This window comes from Cynocephalus volans, chromosome 9 (genome assembly GCF_027409185.1).
Source record: "Cynocephalus volans isolate mCynVol1 chromosome 9, mCynVol1.pri, whole genome shotgun sequence".
NCBI lineage: Eukaryota > Metazoa > Chordata > Mammalia > Dermoptera > Cynocephalidae > Cynocephalus > Cynocephalus volans.
The window spans coordinates 18,102,328-18,123,814 of record NC_084468.1 but is presented as its reverse complement, the minus strand read 5'-3'; the positions used below and the strand labels follow the sequence as shown (position 1 = coordinate 18,123,814).

General features: G+C 38.6%; 1 protein-coding gene across 1 annotated transcript in view; it reads left to right on the top strand.

The window, feature by feature from the left end:
• Positions 1–21,487, top strand: part of KCNIP4 (potassium voltage-gated channel interacting protein 4) — a 218,369-nt gene that overhangs the window by 23,003 nt on the left and 173,879 nt on the right. The gene's annotated exons all lie outside the window — the stretch shown is intronic.

The following is a 21,487-nucleotide window of genomic DNA, read 5'->3' as shown; positions in this document are numbered from 1 at the left end:
TAACTTGGAATAAGGGAGCATTCAAATGCAGTCCCTGAACACATACTCTTATCATATGCGCTCCTCATTTCATCAAAACTATCTGAAGGACTAACAAAGAAATATGCCAAAAATAAACATTTGAAGTATTTATTTGTTATGGAATTTTTTTTCTTTTTTATACACAATCACTGTGCATCTACTTTATGCCTGACATTAAGCCAATGGTGATATTAAAACTGAGCCTGCTGCTTTTCAAAGCACTTTGTATGTTACTATCTCATGTAATCCTTGCAGTAATTCAGTGAAGTGAATATTTTAATTTTCCTCCTTTTACAGATGATATTAAGGATTGCAGCCAAGGTTGCTCAGCTGTGAAACCAGGATTTGCGCATAGGTAGTCTTCTTGCAGAGCCCATTTTTAACAACCATATACTAATTCCATAAATGATGTAGTTTCTGTGCGAAAGGGCTCAAGGTGGAAGCATAGATATACAAGTAGACACATCATAAAATATAATGACAGTGGTGTGATAAAAAACGGAAGACAAAGCAACTAACTCCTTTACTGAATCTGGGGAAAGCTTCAAAGTGAGAGTATAGTGGGCTTCTAGGCATGATTAGGAGTTTTCCAGATGGAGAAAGGAGACAAAGACTGAGGATAGAAGGAGAGAATTTTAATAGTCAGTTTCTTTTATGAATTAGCTTATACTAGTTTTTAATAATTCCCATCCATACTCTTTTTTGCATATACACTTTTAAATTTTGGAACCAAACCCTACCTGTGCTCATTTGTAAATAAGCATATAGGTCACTGTCTGAAATCATAGCAACTTAAATGATATCTTAGTGTATATCATTATAGGACAGACGTTGTAATTATAGAGGACAGTGAGCACATGCTGTTAAAGACAGGTATTTCAAAATACAGTCATTTATTTTGACCACCGATGACCAGGGGCCAAGAGGTGGACCATATCACCCAGTTGGCCTGTGACTATCCTCTCTTAAGCTACTCTTGGATAAAGGCCTTAGTGCACATAAAAATACCTTATTTTCAACCTTCCTTCCCTCTTCAGTGTTACCGACAAAACTCCCTACAGCAGGCAGTGAATGAAACCTTTTCCATCTGGTCAAAGTAATCATTTAGAGATTTATATGCACCTACCAATTTCAACATGTTCCCTGATTGCTGGATTTCAATTTTGTCTGGCATCCCACAGCTGTGAAGGACTAATCCCCAGCATTATGCCTAGTGATGTCGATTTTTTCAGAGGCTATGCATGTCCATCAGTCTACTCCTGTGGTAAGAGGGTGTCTGCCACTGCTGCTGAAGATCAACATACCTCTTCCAGGCACTGTCTGAAGTCAAACCAGGACTGAGTACTCTGATGCTTCTTGTCAGCTGTAGATATTTGCTAATTTAGCTTAGATTACTTTAGAGGTGTGCACATCTCCCAAATAGTAAAGCTCTATTGACGTGGTTCTGTGATAAACTCCCGAGAAAGATGTCATTGCCTACCTCTGCATCGTAAGTGGCACTTAGGGAAATGATTGATGCAAAAGTCTTTGTTTCTCTCTCGATTTAGTTACAAGCTACTCTACGTATAATGATGCATCTACTGAATTCTGTCTAAAAGGAAACCACACTTTATGTGTTCCTCTTCATCAGTTTTTATTATACAGTAAAAGGGAAAATATCTGTACTTATTCTGCCTTCCAAAGGAAGCTGTAACTTCCCTGACTTACTCAGCAGTGTGAAGTTATTAGAAAGCACACATTTCCATTGCCCTTTGATTTGAGCACAAGCCTTCCTCCACTAAACATCCTATTTTTTAGCTGAAGGAGTGGTAAGTTTTGTAGAAGTCACACTGGATGTGTGTTCTCCTGAGAAGGAAGTTGACCGGCCATTAGGAATATTGACTGCCACATCACCTAGGCCACAAAAGTGACTCTGCTCAACCCAGTGAATGTCACATGGGTCCTTTCTACAACGCTTCCATGAAACATAGTTTTCATACATGCTTATCGAGAAAGGTACTAAGAAAACCAGAGGCCCTGGTAGTAGCAGTGTGTGCCAAGGTTAACAAAATGTACAAATGGAATGTTTGCCTGGCTCAAGGATGTGACTCCTCATTTTCTCAGAAGATGGAATTGACACATTTTACAAATCTTCTCTTAAGAAGATCGCTGGTCACACTCATGTCTCGCATCTCTCCCCAGGCAGGCTACTCCTCTGCAGGTATTTGAGGCCAGAAAGTAGAGACTGCCATGAGAAGAGCCAACGATATCTCCTATACCCGAAGCAAATTAAACAATTATTTTTAGATAATTCTATATTTTTTTCGGTTTGATGATTAAATTATAATTATTAAAGTTCTTAAAATACAGTGTAATTAGCATACTTATGATAACTATAATAGCACCCCAGAGGGCTTCCACATGCATCTCCTTATCTGATTGTTTCCATACCCTTCATAGCAGGAAAAGCAGAGTATTATCCCATATCCGAGGGTCATGGGCACTGAAGTGAATGAGTGTAAGCAGCTTGTCCCCAGTCGTGTAGTTGGTTTGTGAGGAGGCCGCTGGCCAGCAGCAGGACGTGGGCTTTGAAGACAGGAAAACCTGGAATCAAACAATCTCTCTCTCTGATATTTACAAGATATTAGAACTTAGGCTTAAATTTCTGATCAACTACTTATAAACTGTGTCTTGGACCCTTTACTGAACCTCTCTGAACCTCAGTTTCCTCATCTGTAAAATGAGTTAATAAATTACAGAGTTGTTAAGATCAGAGATATTGAGTGCAGGGTACCTGACACAAGCATTCATTGCTAATAATAACTATTCGATAACTTGTATTAATATTATTATAAATCCAAAGTTGTGTTAGTGGCAAGAACTAGACCACCCACTTTCAAGAGGTTCACTTTGGTATAGAAGAAAGAACGTGGAATTTGGAGGAAGAAAACCTAAGAACACCAGTCCTGTGTCTTTTACTTCCTTTACTTCCTAGATGTGCTATCTTGAGAGAGTAATATAGTCTCAATGAGTCTGTTTTTCTTTTCTTCCTTTTTTTTCTTTTTTCATTGTGTTTTTCTTCCTGTTTTTTCTTTTTCTTCACCCCCCTTTTTTTTTAATTGGAACACCACTAATACAACATAATACGTAGATTGGAATTATTGTTGTGAGGTTCAGGTGAACTTTAATGAATGTAAAAATGTTTTGTATATTACAGATGCTATGCAAATGCTGGTAACTATCTGTGTTATTCTGACTTCTAATAAGTGCTCTTTTTATTATATCATTCTACTCAGTTTGATCAAAACCTGTCCTCTCTAGTGCCTCATAAGTTTACATGTAGTGGCCACTATTTTTTGGTAAGAGGTTCTATTTTACTTCTTACCTTGGCTGTTAGGAAGCTAAAAGTCAAATTTAAAACCTCTCTTTGCTAATTGTAAGAAGAATTATAATACATTTCCTTAACATGGTTTTATTTGATTTGATTATTTAGACTCATCTCTCATTTTTTTAATCTATTAGTTTACTCTTCTGCAGTGATGATACATTTTTGAACATCACCTTAAATAAAGTGGCAAAAAATGAACAAAGCAATAACTACGTAAAAATAATGATGAAGTCAGAGAAAACTATGACTAACTAAGCATTATAAATTCTTATGCATCTTACTACTTACGGAGGTGAGTTTATTTGCTCTTAAGTATAATTTAATTAGATAGTAGTAAACATTTATTGAACACCCACTTAATACAAGTCACATAGGGGGTCACTAAGAATAAGACAGATTCCTACTGAGAGATTTATAATCAAATTTAGACAATCACACATAGATGTGAACTGTTTAGATGTTAGATGTTCAAAAAGTGCCAAGAATTTACAAGAAGGCCTGGCCATGTAACACAGGAGCATTGCTGAGAAATAAAAATATGAACCCAAGTTTACCTCCTTCATTCCATTCAAATGCTAAGCACACAGTTCCCACTACAATTTTCCCATTTGCTCTCTGTTAAAATTGGAATAATGAAAGGATGATGTTACTCAGTTTAGAATTAGTAGAATTGAGGATCGTCCCATAGATGTATGAATTTAGGCAAACAATTTCTCCTTACCGGGCTTCGGTTTCCAGATCTGTTCAATGAAATCACGATCCCTAAAGTTCCTTTCTGCTCTAAGGTATCTACTCAGAAGTAGTTTCTACTTACCTCTCAGACGATTATTTATATTTACTCAAAAAAAAAAAAAATAGAATTTTCAAGAAAGTTGCTGAGTCTACAATAAGATTTTTTAATGTTTTGGGTAAATAGCTATGTAAATGGACATGTTACAAAATCATTTTATCAAGTGTAAAGAGAGCTAGAGATGGAAGCAGCCCCAGCATCAATCAGCACCATTCACCTCATTTTACAGATGGAAAACCTGAGGCTCAGAGGGATTGAGGGAATTGCACAAAGCAGATTTAGCTACAGAGCTGGTAACTGAGGCCTTCCAATACTTACTATGACATCAGTGTTTACTCACAGAAATCTAATTTTCTAGATAAGAGGGAGGTAGAAACCTCTTCTACTCTGTTCTGGGCAGACTTCCTATTATGAGCTGTATGAGGGACAAAGGCTTTACAGATGAGGGTCCAGTTATAGACAACAAGAGCATTCCACCAAGAAAGGGTCGTATTACCAGGTATCGGGTGGCTTAGAAATTAGTTGGAAGGGCTGGAGAAACAGGCTCCCGGTGGAGCTTCTTGGAACAACTTCCAGCTACCAGACTCACCCCACCTCTGCCATGCTCAGGAAAGGTGGCCACTGCAACAGGAGATCCCCTTATCCAGGAGGTACAATCACAGAACCACACTGCCTCCACCGCAGCCCTGCCTCTTTCCCCTCCATTCCAAATTCAAGTGGAGCTGAAATGCAAAGCGCTAGCTACAAGGGGATGTGGGTAAGATCACGTTTAACTTTCCAGTCTCTACAATAAAGGATGACTCTTGAGAAGGAAGTTGAAATGGATGAGACAATCCAGACCATTTGCCAGAAATCCAAGAGGGTAGTGGATAATAGGATTAGGGTCCCAAACCATATCATCTGAGGAATAGTATAAGACAGGGATGACAAATAGAGTTTATCTCACAAGCCAGCTGTAACTAATTGGCTGCCGAAAACATAAAACTGAGAAAGATTTTGAGGATGCACCTGGGCTGAGCAGGATAAAGCCCTGTGACTGATTACTGGTGTCTGCAAAAGTATGGGCCTGAAGCAGGGTTGTATGAATGCCACATGGATCCCAAAGTCAGCTGCTGGCTGACCAGCTTGGTTGGCAGATTATTCCAGAATGCCTTGTGGTACTCTTCTTATTATTGATTTTTGCTTAATTATATCTTGATTCATGTCTTTGCATTATCATGATGATTATGTCTTACTGACTAAGGCGAACTATAAATTATTTCAGGTTTTAGTCATCTTTACACCCTGCCCAGTACTTGATACATATTAAATAATTTTCTATTGATTTGATTTGAAAATCTCAATCATTTCACCAACAAACATTAATTTAGTGTTCTCTTTGCACAAAATAACATCTATGTCATGGTCTCAGGCTTAGTAAAGACCAAGATTTGAGGAATCTTTCCAACCATCCTATATGAAAATAATATATTTTTCATGTTTACAGAATCCTAAAATGTTGACTGTGAGCAACTTACAAGGTGTGCTTGTTTGTACATTGTGGATTTGGTTTATTACGTTGTGCCCATCCAGTTTTTTATGTTTTCTTGTCATTGTTTTCTGTCTTGAGATGCTGTGTCCACTTGAGCTAATATTTGTTTTTAAAGATAACTTTGAGCATACGTAGACATATATCACATATCATATATTGTGAATATATACTATATATATCATGTATCATATATCGTGACATATATATATATCTCACGTGATATATAGCATATATCATGAATGGATGTGCTTATAGCCTTGGAATGGGAATGTTGATTTATAATATCTGCACAACATTTTCCTTAAATCCCGCACAGAAAGGCTGCCTGTTTCTTGAGAAAAATGCAGGGAAGTGTGACTTCCTCTTGCTAACTTGCATGGCCCACTCCTCACAGGGCAAGGGCTAAATCAGATTTCTAGGAGAAGAAAAAGAATCTGGGCTGGCTCATTTTTGTGATTTAGAATAACTCTCCTTTAATAACTTCTTTAATAATCTCTTCATGGAGAAGACTGAATTTAGGGGGACATTGGTAATATTAGAATGAACATGTGTGTGGAATACGGAAATGGATCTCACTATCTGTTCATTTAATAAATTTCAGTGTTTTTAATGAGTATTCATTATGCAATGTGCTAGGTCCTGGTGATATGGAAGTCTCAAGTTGCTTCTGGTCATTATGGGGTCAAACAGAAAGATACTATGAAAAGGTGACAGGGCAGTAAATGAACTATGAGCCAACCATTGTGAGGCTCCATGAGGAAAGATACAGAAGTCTTGGGGGTGGATGACAGAGGTGGAAATGTGACTCACACTTCATTGGCTGAAAAGAAAGATTGCTGAGTCAGACCAAGATTCCAATCCACAGTTCACCATTTAACAATTATGTCACCTTGTCAAGTTACACAATTTTAGAGTCCTCATCACCAGGACTATTGTAGCGTTAAATTTTTGATTAATGTTTTGAATCTGGTAAGAAATTATTATGAAAGATCAATAATTCAAAAGTTGTATGTAGTTGGGTAAAGGGAAAAGTTTTATTTACTATGCTAAATCATTTATAAAAGGAAAGCAGTCTTAATATTTCTGAAATTTATATGGTTTCATATGGCTTTGGAATATATAGTTTTTGACTTAGCAAAATTTACTTCTTGTCAAGGTTTCTACTACTGGATAGTAAAATTCTGTATTTCTGAGTTTGGTGGGCAGGGAAGAATAAAAGTAATAATAACTTTAGTACTATATATTTTAGTAGTTGAATTCTTAGGTAAGAACATCACTATCATCGTATGAAGAAGTTTTGAGGTATTAATAAATATGTAATTCTAAATTTGAATAAAATTAAATGCCCTTTGCTCTTTGAATATTTGAATCCATGAAAATGCCTAGACATAATCTTTCTTTTCTTTTCTCTTTCTTTTTTCTTTTGAGTGTGTGTGTATGTGAGAGAATCACCACCATTTTGAGTAAAAAAAAAAAAAATGCCTTGAAGTAGATTATGGCTGAAATACTTAACATTATAATCTTGATCTCTGTTACTTTAAAATTAATCATAGATGAATAATAAAAGCAGAAGTTATATTTTTTCTTTTTCTTACCAAGAAATATTTTTGTAATACAGCCATATTTTTATTGATAACCATTCTTTTATCAATGATTTATCGATATATCATTTGTATTTCTTAGGTACCTTAAGTACCTACTCTCTGCCAGGCACCATGTTACCTCTAGGGGATAGAACAGTAAGCATGACCTATATTTATTATCGTTTTTCGAGAAGGGCCATGGTTGCTTTTTAACAAATTTACTTTATATCTAAAAAATGAAGGAAAGAAAGAAAGACACCTGGTCCTTTAGATCAAACACTTTTTGACTGATCAGTTTCAAAATCTATTGTGCTATCTTCAACTGCTTAAGTAAACCCAGATTTTTCTCCTGCCATTTTCATGCTTTCTTCCACCAAGGAAGCCAATTCATTAACTCAGAAAAACAGAGTAATGCAGGCCCAACCCTCAAATGAATGGGATGTATTGTTAGTCTGGCTTCAATTATGTTGAAACTTTACTACCTGTAAACAGAGTAGGTGATGCTCATTTAGAAAAGTCATATGAGTATATGTGTCGGAGGCGGGTGGGGGATAATAGTATTTAGTGTTAAATGAAGAAGGAAACTCCATAAAACTACGAGAGCTGCTTATTCTCATTTAAGACTTAAAAAAAAAATGCGAATTTAACTATTTCTGGATGATCAAAATTTTTCTCCTTAATATTAATTTAGTATCAATTCTAATCACATTTGTAATGATTTTGAAATGATGTATCTAACACCTCTACCAATTTGCTTCAAATATTTAGAATTTCCCAGATCAATAGTCAACTCAGGCTACTATGCAATACCACAGACTAGGTGGCTTAAACAAGAAATTATTTTTTTTATAGTTCTGCAGGCAGGAAGTCTGAGACCAGGATGCAAGCACGGTTGGTTTCTGGTGAGGACCTACTTCCTGGCTTGCAGACGGCCACCTTCTCACTGTGTCCTCAGATTCTCTGTGACTGTACAGAGGGGTAGAGAGGGAGAGAGAGAGAAAAAGCTCAAATGCTCTGGTTTCTCTTCTTAAAAGGACACTAATTTTATTGGCCCCACCCTTATGACCTCATTTAACGTTAATTGCTTTCTTAGAGGCCCCATCTCCAAATACAGCCACACTGGGGTTTAGGGCTTTAATATATGAATTTGGGGGGAACATGAACAAATAACTACTCATGTTACTTTGGATTGTATTCTATAAAAGAGTGTGAATATTTTGAAATGGAGAATAGGGAAAAAATTAAGCAAAAACAACAGAGAGAGGGCAGTAGCAAAGTCGTGCATCCTGCATTTAATGTTACTTTTCTGCTTTAGTATTCAGGATCAAATTGGTTTGGGAAGTCAAGTTGGTTTTGTAAGAGTCCTGGAGCCAAAGGCTGTGATTGCATTAATAACAGCATAATTTGATTCAGAGGCTATAATCTCTTTGGTTTCTACAAAGCATGCCTCTCTACTGCTTACCAAAGCTGAGTCTATGACACTGCAAAGGAGAAAAAGCCTCTAATAGCATCACACTCGCCTTTACAGAGTATTGATTGCATCAACTTGGAGTTAAATTGCCACCAAAAATCTAGTTAGATCTCTCCTTAGTAGCTTGGGGATTTTGATTGCAGAATGGTCGTGAGTGGAATGTTTTCCAATATCAAAGAATAGCAATGGGGATTAAAAGGAGCTCAGGCTTATTCATTCTGTCCAGGAAAAATGGACAGAATGAAATATCCATGGCAAAGGAATCAATTGAAACTCTTGGCAAGTTTTTCACTTTCTACTCAACATCATGACTCAAAGTCAAGAAAAAAGGTAAAAGGTTAAAATGACTAAGGAGCTAAGATAATAGGGAGTCATGCTAGCTAATGGCTGTAAATTTTCCAGGTTAAAGACATTTACCCTCCTTTCTCTATAGAGAAAGAACCAGTATTTTCTTTGATGGGAGATAAAATATTTGCCTCATCCAGTAATAAACCACATGGGAAGAAAGTCCAAGGGGATAACTCCATAGTCAGCTGTGCCACAAAGAGTTATGTTAGAGTAATATACAGGGGTATTGGTACTATATCTTAAACTAGCACGAACAATACTTCCCATTCAGGACTTTCAAAATACTACAAAAAACTTTGTGACTATGTGTCAGTATTTCCAAGCAGACAGTTTTACCATACTCTCATATATCCAGGAGGGCTGTAAGAAATAGTAGTAAAAAGGCCACACTTACATGAAAACATGTGCTCAAAATGTCACTGCCACCTACCAACTCTGTGACCCATGGGGAGTTACTCCCCATCTCTGGACTTCAGTTCCAGCCACACAGAGGGGTCTAGATTCAGCGAGATGATGTAGCTAAAGGGCCTTACACACATCCTGGAAAGCCTTAATGGCCCATAATTTCCTTTCTGCCAGAAAAAGGATCCAACTGGTAAGTTGACACTAAGGTATTAATACTTTATATACTACCATTCTTGGAGATATTCTTGGAGATAATAATATCATCATTATTATTATTTTTAGACTCAGGAGGGAAAAAAAAGGAGTTATCTCTAATAATGGAATTTTGAACAACAGTGAATCTGGTATTGTTGAGAAGGAGACAAAATGGTTTTCCTAATTCCACTCAAATAATATGGGTCCACTCTTCATTGGGGGCTCCCAGGCCTGTCTCTCAAAGGGGCACATTCTGAACTGTGCACTTAGGCAAAAGGGCACCAAGCAGAAAGGCTGTTTCCCATAGAAAGTGATGCCTTTTTTGGCAGTTGCCATGCTGCAGGAGCAGAATGAAGATTCTCCCATCAGCCAGGTCTCCAGGATATGAGCCCACTCAAAGCTTGCGTGGAAGACAGAAGCAGAGGTGGGCTCTGGGCCCTGTCGAGTCCAGACTGTTATTTGACTCAGGGAACCACTGGATAAATTAATTTAAAAATAAAGACTATTGTTAAATCCAAGTAGAAATGAAGGACTTTGGTCAATGCTTATTGAATTTTTCTTTCTGGGCTTCTCAGCCTTCCAATATTACATTGACTCAAACTCTCTTTCACTTACGACCAGTTTCTTCGATAAGTTCAGATTTAACCAGTAACTGAGCAATATTGCAAATAAATAAGGTCCAATTCTGTTGCTTTGGGAATTCCAGTGTTTTCTCAGAAAGAGGAGTTATTTTTCTTCTTTTTCGTGTTTATGTCTGTCCTTCTTTAGCACGTGTTTTCATGGCACTTGCCCTATTGCCTCATTGGATCCTCACAACAACCCTGGAAAAGAAGAAAAGTCAAGGGTTTGTCATCGTATTTTCCAAATGTGTAAACTAAGGCTCAGAGGGATTGAAAGGATCACTCCATGGATCAGTGCTTGAGTTGGAACTGGTATCCAAGTTTATAGAGAGCATTTCCCACCAGGCTGAGCCTCTTAGGATGAAATTCAGGGGACTGTATGTAGTTGATGAGGAACAACTTAGATTATGAGATGCTGCATGTATTTGCAGCCCAGTTCAGTATGTATAGATCATTATCAGTGTCAATGGTTGATTATTGTTGTTGTGTTTCTTTCTCCCAATTCCAGAGGGCACTGAAAGTGAAGCGAAATTCTTGCCTTTTGGAGGCTTCCCTAGATTGAGGTTATTTTTATCAGCAGCAATAACCATCTGAATGTAGAGCAAATGATTGTGTACAGAGGAGGCTAAATACTGGGGGATGAAATGATAAAGGATCATCTCCAGTCATGAAGGATCTTAACTCCAGCTGGGAATGAGCAATTGGCAAGGGTTTAATGTCTAGGAACAGCATTCAAACAGCTTGAGTGAGAGAGACTTGATAACAGGTGAGGTGGACTTTGAACTGATCTTTAAAGATGAAGGGCAGCTTAGAGAAGCAGAGAAGAGATGTCAGCCCGCAGAGAGAGGCTCGGAGAAGAGGCTGTTCATGGCTCTCAGCATCTCTTATGGAGCATGCTCTACTCCAAAGATTCTTATTTAATACATTTGGATGAAATCCTACTATTTTTACATGTAATGAATTCCACAATACAACAAACCAAAGTTTGAGAACCACTGCTGTTGGCAATAGGGGACTATTGATTGCTTCTGATTAGGTATCTGGCACTAATTCATCCTGGTCACTGAGACAGAGGGCCTGACATATAATAAGTACTTAATAAAATAAAATAAATATGAAGGGAGAAATAGATAAAGTGTAGAAAGAAGGGTGAGAAGAGACACTATGATACTGCTTTCAATCTATTAACCTGTGCCATGCTGAGATGGCGAGATTCTAATTTCCACACCTCAGTAGGTCACTAGCTGGGCAGGCGGTGATATTCTATTGCACTCAGACTGATATCCACATGACTAACCACACCCACAGGCCCTGTATGATCTAACCTAGGTCAACCTCTCCTACCTCGTCTCCACCTTCTTTGCTCTCCATGCTCCAGCCACACACCTTCTCTTTGTTCCTCAAAACTCCCCAGCTTGTTCTCACCCTGAAGCATTTGCACTGCCTGGGAAGCCTCTCCTCCCTGTCTGCACTTGGCTTCTCGTCCTTCAGGTCTCAGTTGAATTTTCATCTCCAAGGAGCCACCCTGACCACCCAACCATAAGCAGAACCTCCCAGTGATCAGGTTCCTAAAGCACTTTCGAATGCAGGCCTTGTTCATGGCTGTATCCTAAATATCTAGAGCAGTATCTGCCATATACAAAATGCTCAAGAAATAGTTGTTTAATGAATGGATGGAGTCTCTCAACAGGACCCCTTTATACCGCTGTCCTCTCCCTCTTCTCCCAATCCTTTTATTTGCCTCTCATTGCCCTGTCCTACTAACTACACTTGATTTCAGTGACTGGCAGGGATTTTTTTTTTAAAAGGCTGATTACCTCTAACCTGTCATCTGTCTGCCTGAATTCGTGTCCCCAAATCTAACACCGTCTGAAAATAAAACCCAGTGATCTCAGTCTGCTTGGACTCTGTAGCAGTGAAAACATGTCGGGGAGTCCCTGAGGACTCACCCATTTTAAGAGCCCTTCTGGGATTTAGATGAGAAAAGATTCTTTTTTTGGCAAGCAGTCTGAGAATTAGGTTACATTCTAAATTAAGTAGAACAAAATTTGTCATATATGGCCCAGTTTTGTACCTAGAACTCCTGCGTGCACGCACACACACACACACACACACATCTCTTAAGATTCAAGTTATTTTGGTTTGATCCAACAGCATGCACGTTTGTTTGCTTGCATAAGGCTTTGACATTAACAAAGTGCTTTCACAGATATTATCACATTTTATACCAAGAAGGAGGCAAGGCAGTTATGAGTATCCCCATTTTACTGATATGGAAACAAAGGCTCAGAGGAGTTCAGGATAGTGCCAAAGGTTACACAGCTGAATTCAGATTCTGGAATCTAAACTGGACCCTGCTGTGGGACATTCTTGAAAGTCACTTGATTATGGGTTAGTTTCAGTCTGTGGAATATGAGGGGGTTGAATGATCTCCAAGGCAGTACTTCTCAAACTTTAATGTGTCAACAAATTGGATCACCTGGGGTTCTTGTTACATTGTACTACTGAATCAGTAGGTCCCTTAGGGCTTGATATTCTGTATTTCTAATAATTATTGACAACTATCAAGTAATGCCCAAGCTACTTGTTTATGGATCACACTCTGGAGAATGAGGCATTAGAGCTAAATGGGCTTTTGATGGGCCAAGATTTCCTGAGACTCAGGCACATGGTGGCGTTTGAGAAGTGCTGCTCTAATGAACTGCAATTCTGAGACTAAGATTCTCCTCCCAGGTGATCCTTACTTGGGCTGGGCTTTTGGGGGTAATCACTAAGTCTGAGTGAGCTGATTCATGGGGATCTAATTGTACCTGGGAGAGGCAATACATAATTTAGGTTTAGTAGGGAGGCAAACAAGTGCTTTGAAAACAGAAATTTGAATTCCCCAGAAGTAGGTGGTGTGTTTACACATGAGTGAGTGACTAGATATTGTCCCAATAGCTTCCTGTCTCCTGTAACACAGATTTATCTGAGGATGAAGGCAGAGAACAGGCTATCTGGCAGCAGATGGGTAGCTTGAGGCTCAGATAGGTGCCTGGTTTTCCTGGAGGCATGCACAGCCCAGAGAAAGCAGCAGGCAAACCTGCAAACCTTCCTTGTCCCTTCCATGACATGTGGATCATTGTCACTGTGGAGGAGACTCTTCGGATTTGCATTTGAGAAGAAACTGTCTAGGCTGACAAATAGAAAATAAAGCATTGTATTTTAGTTTTTAATCATCTGGTGAAGCACAAGTGGATTTTCCATATGCCTTGTCAAGAGCTGAACTCTCAGTCACTGAGGAGTGTGTAATTGTCTCTGATTGTCCAGTGGTCACCATGAGTGGAATGGACAGGGCTGCTTCTGAGTCCATCCCCAGTCTATGGAAACACAGTTGCAGTCATGCTCAAGGTGTCTTTTTCGTCCTCCTCAAGACCATGGACTGGAAGGAAGTCACACTCAGCACAGACATCGAACTGTTCCTCCAGATCACATGGGGCAGCCAGAAGTGCTCTTGCAGGGCTACCACAGCTGAGGACAATGGAGAATGCTAGATTCAGGTTGGGGGTGAGGTGCATGGTGACTGTGTGCGTGCACGGGAATAGAGTGGGTGCCCTTATTTTCACACATTTGATAATAACCGCCCAGTGAATTAGGTACGGTTATTCCTATTTAACAGAAGATGGAGGAAACTGAGTCTCAGGTAAAGCAACTAGTCAAGACATCCTGTGATCACCTTGATTCACCCTGCTAATCCATTCCCTATTTTAGACTCTCAGAATCAACATCTCCATTCCTATCTCTGACATCTGTATTCTTCCAGCATTTCCAGGAATTCGTCCCTTGCACATTCAATCACAGATTGGGCTATAAATCAAAATCGCCAATAATTTGACAAAATTGAGGAAATAGTGCCTTTTGAGGCTTGTACAGGGTCTACATGCTTAGCCCTTATCACAAAGCTGACTCTGTTTCTTACACAGTCACGTCATCCCTCTTTAGTCTTGCAGTGTCCTGTAGTGGAGGAAACACGGGCTGTGTAACCAGAGATACCTGGGGCTCAAATGCCAGCTCTGCAGTTTATTAATTACACGCCCATTAACAATTCATTTTTCCTCTCTAAGCTCAGTTTCCTCCTCCATAAAATGGAGTTAACAATCCATCTTGGGACCATTAGGAAGATTAAACGTGAAGTGTGTGGAATAGTCCCTGGTCCATAATGAGCATTCGGCAACATAATTAACATTTACCAGAAAAAGCTGCAGTGGGCAGCCAATAAGCTGTAGTAAATTACAGAGGGGGGATTTGAACCCCGGCTCTTAATCACTAAACTATTGCCTTTGCCACAGTGGTAGCTTGGGCTATTAATAGATGCTCAATATTCGTAAGAAGAGAATGCTGGTTGGCAGGCACACTGCTGCTTTCTAAGGGCACCTGTAGCTGAAGGTTCACAACCAGTATCCTGGCAGCCTCTCATCTTCTGAAGAACAGAGACACTGAATTTCTCACCAAATATGTTTGGCTGGTTATATTTTGAAGGATGAGTAATAATAAATGCCAGCATAAAATGACTGAATAATTATAGGTTGTATCAAAAAAATGTAATGCCTACATTTATACATTCTACATATGTACTTTGGGGTTTTATTATTTTGATAAATGCAGTCACTTCTTAAATACATTGATCTTGATTCGGGGTTGAAATCAATGACCTCCAGACAGAATATATAAGCTCCTTAGAAAGAATGAAATAGCAGGGGTTAGCATTTACTATGGATTCACCCTCACTTTGAATCACTTAGGAACCTAAGTTTCCTTATCTGAGCACTGTGGACCATAAAGGCCCCAGCTTATAGGAGTGTGGTGAAGACCAACAGAAATAAGACACATCAAGCACCAGGTGTTTAGTATGTGCACAATAAAAGGTGAGCATTTCAGTTACTTCTGTGGCTATATTGGCTATATTGGCTGGGGAGTCCTCCGGGATGCAATATTGCACAGACTCTGGATCTGAGAAACTGAACTAATAGTTTACTAGCTGAGAGGCCCTGACTGAGTTCCCTCAGTTTCTTGAATCCCAGGTGTGTTATCTAGAGGATGGAGATAGTTCAGTATGCCTTACAGCTTGGTTAGAATGGGGAAATGAGATGGCATCTATCACGTGGCTTGCCCAGGGCCCAGCACATCATTCTTAATTCTCCCCAAATTCATCCACCCAGCCACCCACTGCAGCAGTGGCCATGACTACAGCAAGGGGAGGGGGGGACAAGACAGTGGGCCACAACCAAATGTTCTCACCTCTGCCTGCAGTGCTCTTGCCTGAGACGTCCACGTGTTTGCTCCCTCGCTTCAGTGAGGTCTCTTCTTAAATGTCTCCTCTTCAGAGAAACTTCAACTGACCACTTGTTCTCACTATAGTGGATGGTCAGGGAAACAGCAATCTCCAAACCCTACTTTCTTTCTTCACAGCACTTGTTACTACTAGACAACACCTTATATTGCAATTTCTCTATTTAAAGTCTACCCTGCTAGAATACAACCTCCATGGGACCCGGGACCACATCTGTTTTGTTCATCCTCTTTCCTTGTGTCTAGATCAGGGCTTACCCATAGCAGGCCCTCAACACATACATTGCAGTGTTGTTTTCAAATCTACCTAGGGTCAGGTCTGCATAAACCAAAACTATTCTGAGCCTGAGTCACTATGGAAATGGCTACATGTGAATGTTTCAAATGAAGGATGAAAATTCACTATATTCTTCTCATCTTTTTCACTGGACAAATAAAATATCCCCACCTCCTTCTCTAGGACCCGTGTATTCATTCCTATTTTGTCAGTGAGCTCTGTTTTGAAACTAATAACAATGACATTTTAAAGACAAGAATACATAAGATTCTTTAAAATAGTTAACCTTTTCATATGACATTTCATTGGATGTCTAATTAGCGGTAACATTTTGTTGTTTGCCGTTTTAAACTTACCAGGTCCATAAGCCTCAAAAAACTAACCTAGCTTAAACAATCAATCTTCATAATGAGAATTTCTATCTTTAAAAGCTCCTCTCCTTTTGTCCTTCGTTGTCCATTCCTTTGGCACCAGAATGTTCCATTTGCAACTTCCTGTCTGTGCTAGGGTTTTTACTAAGGAGAATATTTATTTCTCTTCTAACTTTTGCCTTGAGGTGTTTTGTTGTTGTTGTTGTTGTTTTCTTTTTGCCAATTAAGAAAAGTTCATCCAATTTCTACTTTCATATAGTCAGGGGAAAACTTTGGCAACTAGTCAAGTAAAGCAGAAATATGCTGTATTACCAAGGCAGAAAAAAGAATTTCATATCATACTCACTTTTATCTTATTTTACTGAGAATTTTACTTTTGAGAAGCCCTATATTCATTCTACGTGTTAATATAAATTAGAAAACATGCAAATAGTCAGTCAAACATGTATTTAATTCTTGTAGGCTTTTCTGTCTAGTTATTTGCATGTCAACTCTAACAGGGAAAATGAAAATAAAATTATTATTTTAAAGGCATTAACTTATATAATCTCAAAATAATCCTGTAGAGAAGCACTGTTATTTCCGTATTAAAAGGACATAAAGTGAGGCGGAGAATGTCTGAGAAAAATGCTCAATACCACACAGCCATGAGATGGTTGTTATTGGAATCCACCCATCTCTAAGCCCATGTTCTCTCCACGATCTTGCTCTGCCTTCCTAAAACAGGGGCTAAGCTGATGGGGTTCATGTTCTCCTCTAATGATCAGTCTTTGGTGGAAGCAGAAAACAGGCAAAGATAGGTCAAAAGTCAGTAAAAGAATAAGGATAAGACTAACCCTCTGGGTCAACAATTGTGGCCTGGGTAAAATTCCTGGCTGAAAGGAAGTCTCCATTAGATGATAATCCAAAGAAGTTATTTTCTAAGAAATTTTATTTTCCTAAGAAATGAGCAACAATTGGAATGTCCTTTATAGGAAGGGGCTACACAAGAAATTTGTTCTACAAGTTTCATATTCTGAATGTTTGAAAATAAAGATCTGAAAAAAAAGATTGCATTAATTGTATCAATCTCTGAACAACAACAACAAAAAAACACATCTTATCCCTATTTTTTTCATGGGCAAAAGAAAATTGAAAGTGAATCACTTCCTCAGTTGTCAATTAATTTTTTAATGCCTAATATTTTGTGCCTGGAACCTTACAAGATGTGGGACCAGCTAGATAAATGAGATACAGCCACCTTCCTCAGTGAGCTCACAGGCTTGGGGAGACAGACATAAGAAAAATAAATACAAAACAGTTAAGCGACAGCTATAATTATTGGTCATTGCAAAACTACTGATAAATGGCATCTAATTTAACATGGGAAAGTCAAGGTGGCTTCCTAGAGGAGGTGATAACTGAGCTGTGTTTTAATAGGCAAATGAAGAATAGCTGATTGAAAGTAGGAATAGAAGGATATTTTAGGTGGAGAAGACTACTATGAAACCGGAGGTGCATCACTGTAAAATAATTGGTGAATTCAGGGATCTACACAAAATGCAAGCCAGGCAGTTTTAAGAAGTAAGTCTAGAAGCTGTTGACAGTCATTTTTGTATCTTCATAGAGCATTGGTTGGGGGGATACATGTGAGAAGACTAAGGCTAGAGGCAGGGAGGTAAATTAGCTGCTATATCAGGTGTTCAGACATTGATAAAACCTGAACCCGAGAAGTGCTCATTGGATGGGATGTAAAGAGCAGATGGAGAGAATAAGCAATAGATTGTAGAAATATCCCAGAGCTAAAATTAGCAGTATTTAGTGACGTTTGAAATTGAGGTTGGAAATATTCAAAGATGACTCCAGATTTGCAATATGGGTGATTGGGTGAAAGAGTGTAGATTCCATTAAAGTAAGAAACAAAGATGTGTATGCTCTTTAGTGGAGATCATGTGTTCAAATTTTAACATCTAAATGAGAGCAGCATGGGAAATCTAGAAGGATCTGTGTAACAGACTGTTAGGTGAGCAAGTTTCAGCCTGGAGCAAATGAGCATGCAGTTTGGAAGTGATCACTACAGAAAATGTGCTGAGTGAGATCATGGATGACATAATGCATTAAAACAATATCAAAGGTTGAGGAAGGATAGGAAAGAATAGTGAGAGATTTAAAGTGACATATCAGGAAAGCTTAGAGATGAGATCCCAGAATTTCCATGGTGTCAAATGCCACAGAAAAGCTCGGTATAAAGATCTGAAAGCGCTTCATGAAATTTGAAAATTAGGGGATCATAGATGAGTTTACCAAAAACCATTCTGCTGGAGTGTTAAAGGGTGAAATCATTTCTAGTTGTTTGAACAGTGAATGAGAAAGGAAGAATTAGAGAAATAAGCATAAAATAACATTTCAAATATTCCCATGTGAAGATTAGGAGAAAGGTTGAGTACAGCTCTCAGGGCAGGACTCTTCAGAGGGATGTGCACCTTTGTTTGGGACTGGACTAAGCCATGTGTCAACAAAGAGAGGCAATAGAAAAAATCTTCAACGAAATTGCAAAATTTGTTCTTAGGATGAAATGTGGGTCCCAGAAATCCCGATGGAGAGGGTTTGATGAGGGCAAGTTGGAGGACTTGGTAAAGCTGTGAGGCATTCAGTCTAGGCAGGAGTTTAGAGGTGGATGTGTCATGAAAGAGTGGTGTTTAGTTCTCAGTGGCCAAAGACAGTAGGGACGAGAGACATAGTTGGAAATACCTGCTCTTAAGTATCCTAACTTAAAGCCTCATCATTTTAATGCCTCAGCTGATCGAGGATACAGGTCATCAGAACAATGATGAGGAGTGATAAAACTTAAGAAGATTAGTGGTGACTTTGGTCATCAAGTGGCGACAAATACAGTGTTAGGAACACTGGCCAGATTGGTTTTAGTTTCATGAAATATGACTAATCTCTGAGTTAAAACCAAAAGTAAAGACGTGAGCTTTCACTGGCTTCTCATCTTGCTTTCTCCTGATTCTGCACCAACCTGTAATTGAGCAGTGAACATACACCAAAACTGCACTAGTAAAATCTTTTGTGTGAGGAGAATCTGAGCAAGAGTCTATTAAGCACATGAAAAGCTCCACTTCACATTCAAGGTGACATTTGCATGAGCTTGGTCTCTTTGGAACTTAAAGATGTATATTTATAAGAAAGCCTATTCATGCTTGGTTAGCTCTTTCTTTTGTTGTGATTTAAAGTTGAAAACCACTAAACAGGATGCAGTGACCTGTTAAAGCTTTTTGCAAATCTTTGTGTGGTAACTTTGATGGGAAAAAAATAGAATTATTTATCTTAAAAAAATATGAGTAAGAATGAAATTGAAGAAAGAAAGATTAAACTTACGGATTGGCTTTATTAATTTGCACGAATATTTGTGGCCTGATTGCTTATCTATGAAATGTCCTGAACAGACTTATAGCTAGACAGGGAGGAGTCTCACCATGCGAGGGGCAGGTAGTTTCATACAAGACAGATCCTAACTTTTACTTAAAGTCAGGGCCATGTGAAAACTTTTTGAAGTCATAAAGATTTAAAAGGTTTTGGTACTCCCCCCTTATGTAATGAAAATCTATTCTAAATGTTAATATTAAAATAAAGGAAGACAGTAGAACAGCATTCTGATTTTTCTATAATGATCACATGAATTTCTTTTTCTTCTAATTTCAAATATCACATTCTTTAGAAAGACTCTTTGGGGTCACCATTTGCTAGAACCCTAAGCATGTGCTTTTGAGATAATTCAGCACTGAGTAAAGACCTTCCCTATAAGTCAGACAAGTGGTCACACACTCTGGGCAGATGTTTCAGCAGCAAGCCAGCCCTTTCCCCCTTCTTCCCTTTCATGGTGCCAAAGCTGTACAAAACAGTAGAGCAGACACCAAGAAAATGACATCTTTTTCCTTCAGTCAACATATCAGTACACTGATCTGCCTGCCTGAGATCATGCCCAGATGGTTATGAGGTTCTGGAGTAGCCACAGGGCAGATTTGCAAGAATAACTATTATTCATGTTTGTGATCTGTGCTCTGTCTTTAATAACTGTGGTTTATTACTAGCCATTTTTCAGGTACCAGCCTTGGGCAAAATTTTATTCTAGCTGTTTTACTTAGCACTGGATAGGAAGTGGTGAGGGATTAAAAAATGAGCAAGAGTCATGCTTTTCTATGTGGTAGCTAATGGACTAACTCAGATAGAGACATATGAGAATAATATGGGAGAATCAAGAGCTGAATAGAGGTTGATGGGATAAGGACAGTATTGTACAGTCTGAGTTAAGAAATTACAAATCTCCACATGGTAGATTGAAACTTTGGGATGTTTTCATACCTACCAGAGCACTGGGCTCAGTGTTCAATAAATATTTGTAGAAGGAGTGAAAATTATTATTGATGTATAAGCAAATAGAGCCACATATCAATATGTCTTTATGAATGATAAATCTTTAGGACAGGAAGTTTTTATAAAAATAAATCTTTGTAATCTCAGTACCTGGCACTTAAAAAATCCAGGAGAAATGTTTATTAGATGAATGAATAATCTGAGCAATCCACTGTCAACAGTATTCCTACACCGTGGTGGTTTAGGTAATCCTATCGGAATCTAAGGGAAGATTGGGTGGGGGATCTGGCAGAAAGACCTGCTAGGTCCAGTGTCTGTACTAGGTATCTTTTTAAATTAAGCTAATCCATAGAATGACAGGTATATAAAGTGGGTATCGTTAACCTCAAATTGTAGGTAAGAGACTGATATCATGAGTATGGTCAAGAATCTTGCAGGGAAGAAACATAACCTCTTGTGTTCCAGTCTTCTCGTTTATGCTATGGAAATCATAACATCTCCCTTATTAGGGTTGTTATGTGAATTAAAAACTGCACACACAAAGTGCCTAAACACTATCAGACACACTGTTGGTGTCATTAAGAGCTGAGAGTGGCAGTGAAGGGAGCTGAGGCGGGCTAGCAAGTAGCAAATAGATGAGTATGTCTGGTTTGTATAGAGAGTATTTGAATAGATGTGGTAGGAGACAAACTGAGATTATTGGTTAGTTTGGGATGAAAAAGGTCTTTGGAAGCTGTGGAAAGGATTTTTGAGTCATGAGAGCTTCTTTAAGAGCATCTGCTAAAAAAAAAAAAAAAAAAAAAAAAAAGGTGAATTTCTATTTA